The 8,164-nt window shown below is 35.3% G+C and overlaps 1 long non-coding RNA gene across 1 annotated transcript; it reads left to right on the top strand.

The window, feature by feature from the left end:
* The first annotated feature begins 6,197 nt into the window (after positions 1-6,197).
* Positions 6,198-7,409, top strand: LOC113703102 (uncharacterized). Its single transcript, XR_003451354.2, has 3 exons — positions 6,198-6,354; positions 6,973-7,091; positions 7,184-7,409. It is a non-coding gene; the product is annotated as an uncharacterized lncRNA (long non-coding RNA).
* The last annotated feature ends 755 nt before the right edge of the window (positions 7,410-8,164 follow it).

The raw sequence follows: 8,164 nt of genomic DNA, 5'->3' as shown, positions 1-8,164 counted from the left end.
GACAACCTTGTTATGACTACTGTTTATAACACAGTCTAAGTACCATGGGAAAATCATGCCATACTGCCCGTTTGGATCAGAGTTTTTGAGGATTTTTGCAGAAAAATATAGTTTAGCGAGATGATGTACATACTATTTATGCGAGATAAAAAAAAAAAGTGATTAAGAAATATGTCGAGAAAATATTTCAAAATTTTTTTCAAAAAAATTGGCAATCCAAACAGCACCTAAAGACATCCGAGTGAGGAACAGGTATCCAATGATGTAGTCATTGTCCCTGAGACACCTTTATACACAATTACATTGTAATTATTGATGAACTTGAGGCTGAACTAATTGGCACTCCAATCTTTGTGATCGTCCCACAACAGTTTTGTTGCAGGTAATGTACAACTTGCTAGTTCTTTATATCTTTTTTTTTTTTCTTTGATCAAATGTCTAAAAATCCACGTACGACATTTCTTGAGGTTTTCCTTCAAATTCAATACTCAAGCTCGCGGTTTTCATAGTCATGTGAGGCTGTAAAACGTACATTACTAGTGTAAAAGGTACAGAAGACATGGTTATATTAATCTTAAAGGCCCTTACACTTTTTCAGAAGGATTTATTTAATTCTTGAGTACTTTTTCAACATTTCCATTTGTTAATCTTTCATCTGAGAATTTAGTCCTTAGCATTTCTTTGGCACGACTTGCAGACTGCTATGAAGCACAAGTACTTTAAATGCTATTTCACAAACTTAACGCAATTGTAGTAAAGAATAATACATTTTTAAACTAAAGGCTCACAACCTGATTTAGGTCGTTCCATGATTGGGGTTAGCCATTAGATACCGGCCACATCTAATACCTGCAGCAGGGTGGCTTTGAGTTTCGCCATTTGTGAATACATCTACTGTGGAGGAGCCAATCCGCCACTAACACGTGTCAGTTCGGACATGCCTATTCGAACTGACAGGGAGGTCAGTTCGAGCACGACCACCGCCTCTCCATGAGTAGGCTGAATGGCCGATGATCCTTGACCCCTTGGGATAAGACCGGAGGTAGAGTCCAAAAAGGAATCCACCACTAGTACCCTAGTAGAGCTCATAATTCCACAAGGAAACAACTGCTGAGGACTTTATAAATACCACACGACGGGATAAAGTAAGGTACGCCATCTACAGTAAACAGCACCATTATTTTACTTGTAGCCATAACTGACTTAATCGTCGGAGTCACAATGGGGAGCTAGCCCCGCTGTTTACTCTTTTGCAGGTCAGTTTGGAATTGTCCCATCGGTACCGGTTCGGTTCCTCTCAGTTCGAGACCACCCCTGGTGCACAGTTCGGATAGTGCTATCGATTGTCGCATCATCTACAAAAGAATTTCCCTTGATTACTTGTAGAGATCGGGTTTTAGTTTCTACCCAAAATGAGACCTTATATAGTGTAATCTCCAATGACTTGTCACTGGTTAAATCCTCTTGGCCAAAATATCTCATTAGCATATGAAAATTTGGTATGAACTTGATTTGAATTATAAACATGTAAATGTCGAATTGAATCTTAAGACAGGTTAAGAGACGTAGATATCCCAAACTCTGGGCGGAGCCATCTTATAGCCAAAGGTGAGCAATTGCAAATTTGGTTGGTAAAAGTTAAATTTTTTAGTTTGCATCCCCTTAAATTTTCAAAACTCCCTTTAGCCTCCATATTGCCCTCACTATTTTTTTTTTGTTGAACTCCTTCATTTACTTTTTGTCCTATTGATGAAAATTTAAACTACCATTACCGGAATAGATACAATGTGAAGGTCTCTTAATTTTGGCTTCAATGACTACTAAAAATTATTTTGTTTTCAATCTTTATAGAAATGCATTTGTCAAAGAGATTTCACCCCTAACATTTAGGTTTTAATTCTGCCACTGATCTAAACCATATTATTCATGTGAAAGTTGAATGAAATCGATCATCTCGCTGCGTGAGGAAAATATATGTGTGCTAAATGTAAAAATCTTGTATCTTTTCAACGAAGCAATCTATCTGGTACCTTTTTATCCATGCTGATAGAAAAAGTGTGCATTACATTACACCTGATGTTCCGAATTTTTTTTTTTTAATCAGAATACTCCTTCAACATATGCAAGAAATCTGCCATTCTCAACACAATATGTAAGGAATGGTTTAGTATTTGATGACAAAGGAGTAAAATACTGTAATCTTTGATAGCGTAGCCAGGAGGAGTTGTAGAAACAATTCGAAGACAGATTAATAAATGCATTTTGATTTTTGGTGAGAATTTCTAGAATCAATTATTATTATGGCCAGCCAGATTGAGTCGTCAAGCTATCAATCCTAGAATCTAAACTCCTAGCTCGAGAATTATCAATTCAACTACTAAAATGGCATCTGGCACTTCATCACCTAAATGTTTGTATAAGGTTTAATGATCTACAAGGTGAATAGGATTTGCAGGAACTTGTATCATGGAGCTTCTTAGTCTAATTACTCCATTGATTGATTGCAATTGACAATAATAAACCTGTCTGTCTATAGTGTACGTCACTTGAAACTCGAACATGCATTGGGATTTGGCTTAACAAATTGTAGAATTTCAGAATGATTCACGCTTGAAACAAGAAATGCACACGCACGCTTTCCACAGATGTCATTTTCCCGAGTCTAGATATCCAACGCGTAAAAATGTTATAATAGAGATCCGCAACAGAAGTTAAGGTTTGTTTTAAGTGCCAAAATCTCATAGATTTAGACTTATATGACGTGTATGCAGATTACAAGAACATTAAAAATAAAATAAAATTTCATCATTCTACTTCGACGTGGAAATTGGTAAAATGTCAAGATCAGGCAGGTGAATATCCTTTTCAAGAAGGAATAATCATGATTTCAAAGTACGTTGTGGTATGGATTTAGCGTACCCAGCTGATGAAAACATCATCCGAAGTAGCTGGCTCATTTTCCGCACAGACAACCCATGTATATATTATTGAAATTCCCCGTCTCAGAAATAATTGGTAAACTTCCACCAAAAACAAAACAAACAAGCAAGCAAATAGAAGCAGTGGTATACAAGAAAGCAAGATTTTTGGCCATGGTGGCTGAGATTTGTGGGCTCCTGATTTCATTTCAAGGCCGGAACTAATTAATCAAACTTAGAACATCATAAATAAAGCCTAACTTTTGAGATTCAAGGTCATATAATAACACTTGGATAAGGGTTATTCGATCTCGGGGTCTATTGTTCTCCACGATTCAACTATCCATCATCAATCACAGCAGGTGCTATTATCGGGTATCAGCCATCAACACCATTAACTCCTTTAATAGCCAAAAGGAGGATGATTAATGGGGTTAAATCAAGATAAGGCATTACTTTCACAGAAATGGAAAAAGGACGGAAATGACAGCTTGATTGACCTAGCTAGCTAGTGTAACTGTTGGGGCAATAATGGTCGGTTTTCCCTGAAAAATCATGTACATGCTGACGGAACGGAACTAACTGGTTCCGTGGAGATCGGCATTTAGAGTCCGGTTGGCGGGGAGCTTGTGGGGCAAACCCAGCTCCGTTTAACTAATCCTTCCTTTGATTGCTGTCTTGTGCTTCGATATGGCCAAGGAATGTTATATTCTTCAAACTTCATTCTTGATTGCAAGTTATTCCATGTACCAAATAAATAAATAAGGTATAATTGCATTTCGCACCCTAAATGGATTTTTTTTTTTAAAAAGAAATCATTTTTTATTTTGCCTTTTAAGCTTTTATCTTGAACATGTCACACATCACATTTTTATATACCAAGCATTGTCACTTTGCAACTCCAACTTTTATATTGGACGCATTTTACATTAATTAATTAGTTATCTACACATCTCAAATCTCCCCAGTTTTGCCAAAAAAAATAGTAAACTAATGAAGGTAAACGTACCAAGATTAATTTCCTTCCTCTTCTTTTTTTTTTTTTGTTGCCCGCCCGATATCTGAAACTTTGCCCCGACTAATCCGAACCCGACCCGCATCGCGCACCTGGCTATGGTGGGTGAGTCTCCCAACAGAGGTGTCTGCGTACACTAGAACTCGAACACGAGACCTGCTTAAGAGAATTCGAGCCGCTTACCACTCGGACCAACCCCTGTTGGTAATTTCCTTCCTCTTCAAGGTAAACGTTTGCATCAATTCTCAAGACTTTTAAAAGATGACAAGCAGTTCACGTGATCTTTTGTTACTTTGATCTCAATGCGAGCCACAAAAAACAAAAAGTTTTATCCAAAAATTTAAGATGTGAGATGATAACTTGTGGGTATATTGGGGTATCATGTTAGAGTTAGGTCTCGATTGGAATTGAAGTGGCTTATAAGAGAATATTTTTGACACAAATGCTTTTAATAAAAATATTTTTAAATTGTCAAGAGTTTCGTTACTTAAGTTATCAAAAATTAATTACAAAACATCCTAAAAGTACTTTCAGTAGTATTTAAAAGAGATTTTTTTTATAAATGCACCGCACCCCAAACGGGCCATTAGTCAACTTTAATTATTTTGCGGTGTGCCGAAGGGAGGGGACTGCTACTTTTGTTTCAATCAAGTCCATGCAGTAACAGTATTCTACAGTGCAAGCTCTCGATAAATATGAAAAATTATGGCCAGACCAGCACCTGGAATAGTTGCGAAGGAGGAAAGTATGATGCCAATGGCCCTCAAGAGACAAACTGATGGCTACGCTTATATTTTAATGGATCCTTAAGGAGAAATCAGTTGACAGGATGGTCTGTCCCTGGACTGCAAGAGATGATTGTGTCTATTATACATGGCATCAAACTTTAATATGATGAGACGACAAGTTTAGGGTTAATCACACTTGAACTTTGGTGCTAATCACACTTTATCAAACTCAACCTTAAAAATATATGATTTACATACTATGAAAACTAGTCAAAATTATAAATATGTAAAATGTCAGTGCAATGATAGTATTGCCTTTTTGTTTGTGAGATTATATATAACTTATTATATTTCCCTTTTATTGTTAAAAAAATATACATCTTCTCTATGTTATATACTATACAAAAATATTAAATAGATAAAAGATAAAAATAATTACATTTATTTTATCATTCTCAATTTTTTTTCTATTGGATTAATGTTCACTTTTATATATACTTTATTCAATTTATTAGACTTCAAATCAAATAATAAAGATAAATAACACAATAACAATAAATTGAGTTAGCAAAATTTTGCAAATATAATGTAATATTAAAAAGTAATTATTTATTGTATTAGTTTATGTAAACTATTAAAACAATAATATATTATTTTGTTGATTGCCCTTTTATTGTATTAGTTTATGTAATATAAAAAGTAATTGTTATTATTATTATTATAATAATGTAATATTAAAAAGTAATTATTTATTGTATCAATTTATGTAAACTATTAAAACAATTAATAATATATTATTTTGTTGATTGCCCTTTTATTGTATTAGTTTATGTAATATAAAAAGTAATTGTTATTATTATTATTATAATCTATTTGTTAAATTAGTCAAATATTAAATATCTAACAAAAATTGTTAAAAGGGTTGATACGTCCCATTTTTAAATTTATAGGAGGAAAATAGAGATTGAATCAAATTTCACTAGTTTTTGGCCAGAAAAGGGTAATATTTAAAAATTATAAATAATTTTGGCAACAAAAGGGCAATGCCATCATAACACTCACTTTTTCTTAATGGAGTTCTTCTTTTTTTTTTTTTAGTGTAAATAGGAGGTATCAAATTTGAAACCTCTCACAAATAACTAATACTTCCTCTCCTCTCGTACCATCCAATCCATTCCTCCCCTATGAAATTAATATTTCTAAAATTAACCAGTCTTCATAGGAGTGAAATATAAATTTTTAAAGTTGAGGGTAAAAAAAAGTGTGACCAAGTGTTAAGAACCCTGTGTTTTAACAACATCGGGAGGGTTCTGTTATCGTTTGGAAAAAAAAAAAACAACAACATCGGGAGGGTCCTTGTAGAAAGCTATGTGGCAAATGGCAACATTCTGAAAGATTGGCCAAATTTACATGGGCTACTGATGTTGATCTCAAAAGTGGTTCCACTTCATTCTTATGCGGCCCAAACGAACGCTAATACAAACCTAAGCCCACCCAGATTCAATACGCCCGAAATTTCAAGAACTTTCTATATGCCTTCATTTTCTTTTTCCTTTTTTTTGTTTTTTATTTGCCTTTTGGTTTTACCTTCTTCTGAAAAGTTCCGATACGTCGTACTCCGCTCACTGCTGTAGGAAAAAAAAGGAAAAATCTCTCCTTCACCTCCGTCGGGCCCGGGCAAAACCCATTACTGGTAATCGGGTATCCTTGCCTTGTAATATTTTTTTATTTTAGTTTGTATTTAAATCATTTATTTGTAGTTCGTTTATTTTGTTCTTCGCGTAATGGAGCGCCATTTAATGCAATCTAACAATGCTAAAAAAAGGCAAAAGCTTTCTGTTTCTTGCAGGCATAATCAATATGATAAAACTATGGTCCTGTGTTGATTTCATTTTTCTATGATTTACTCTTAAAAGCTATCCCCGGTTCTTAAGGACTTAAGAGGATGTATGATTTTGCTGATTAATGATGTGTGGTCTAAGATCCAAAATAAATTAGGCTGGTTTCTGGGCTGTAGCTAATTTCTAATTTGTCCGTGTTGTGAATGTTGTTGGCCTGGAGGTTGCCTCTGTATATGTTGCTGGCAGATATGCTCCTGGAAGCAAGTTCTTTACTTTAGGAAAATTTTAAGAGAATGAGATTGGTAAGCGCGACATGGCTAAATGTTTGATAGATGAAGCATATTTTTTAGGTGCAAATCGCAAGGAATTCAGTTGATGAAATCAAAATTTGCATTGGGTTCTGCATTATCTTGTTGAAACCAAATATTCAAGGGTTGAATACCCTCTTGGTACTGTACTTTCTTTTGCAGGACTCTCACTTCACTCGGTTGAAGAACGGATAGAGCAAATTTCCATATGTTTAGAACGACTGCTTTACGGAATGTTGTCAAGAATTGTAGATGGATGTATTTTTCTGAAGGAAGATGGGGTAAATACATGGATCATAATTTTTTAATTTACTTCATTATTAAAATTTTATGCTACTTAACTGACAGTAATCTAATTTCACAAACTGGATAGTGAGCACTATGACTCCGAAGAAACAAGCTAATGATGATGCTGGGGAAGGACACATGGTAGAGACTAAGGCTAATCCTGATCCAACTGTTGCATTCAGCAGACCACCTCCGCTTCCGCCTGTTCTTGGACCATTAGTTGCTTTCTCACTGTTGGAGTCATGGTTACAACGGGATGGCGATGATCCTTGAAAGTTGAACTAAGGCCTTCCCTTGAGTAAGCTAATGAATTGTGAATACTTGCTTCAAATGCTAGTTTTGGTTGTCCTCTTTTTGTAGATAAGCCCACTCTGAAATGTGGATGTACATGTTTTCTTGAATGTGAAGTTGAAAAGTTACTGCTCGCAAATAAAACTGTTATGGCATTTACGAGCTAATAATCTTTGCAATGTACTGCAATATCTTGAGTGTGATGCTGATAATGCCGACCGTGAAACTCCACAACTTGAGATACCATGCTACCAGTGGGTTCAGAATGGGCTGTAGAATTATGTTGTAGATCTTTAGCAACAGGGTAAATATGACATGGGGACTTTTTAGGAACCCTGCATGAGCCAGAGCAAGTCAGCTAAATAAAATCTTACAGCAATCCAAAATGTGCAAATAAGACAAACGCACTTTCTGCAGCCCCCGGGAACGCATCAAATAATGAAGTGATAATCTTGAATAGACCCTGGTTTTCCAGATTAGAACATCAAGTTGTCAGTGAAAGGGGACAGAAGAAAATGAAGGATCAATCTCACATGCACACACAATCCAAAATAATAACAAGAAGAAGAAAACGAAGGATCAATCTTTTGTGCACGCACACTCCAAAATGATAACTAGAAGAAGTAGAATATGCGAATTGACTATTGACTTAATGGTGTATCAGTTTTCTATTATTTCTGGAGTAGGTATAAGGAAGCACCAGTGCCAGGCCTCCAGGTTTGATTGGTGATTCGATAACTGCTTGCACTTTTCTGCACACAGATAAGAATGTCAT

Source organism: Coffea arabica, chromosome 8e, assembly GCF_036785885.1.
Source record: "Coffea arabica cultivar ET-39 chromosome 8e, Coffea Arabica ET-39 HiFi, whole genome shotgun sequence".
Classification (NCBI taxonomy): domain Eukaryota; kingdom Viridiplantae; phylum Streptophyta; class Magnoliopsida; order Gentianales; family Rubiaceae; genus Coffea; species Coffea arabica.
Note: the sequence above shows the minus strand (reverse complement) of the source record. Positions and strands in the feature narration are given on the sequence as shown.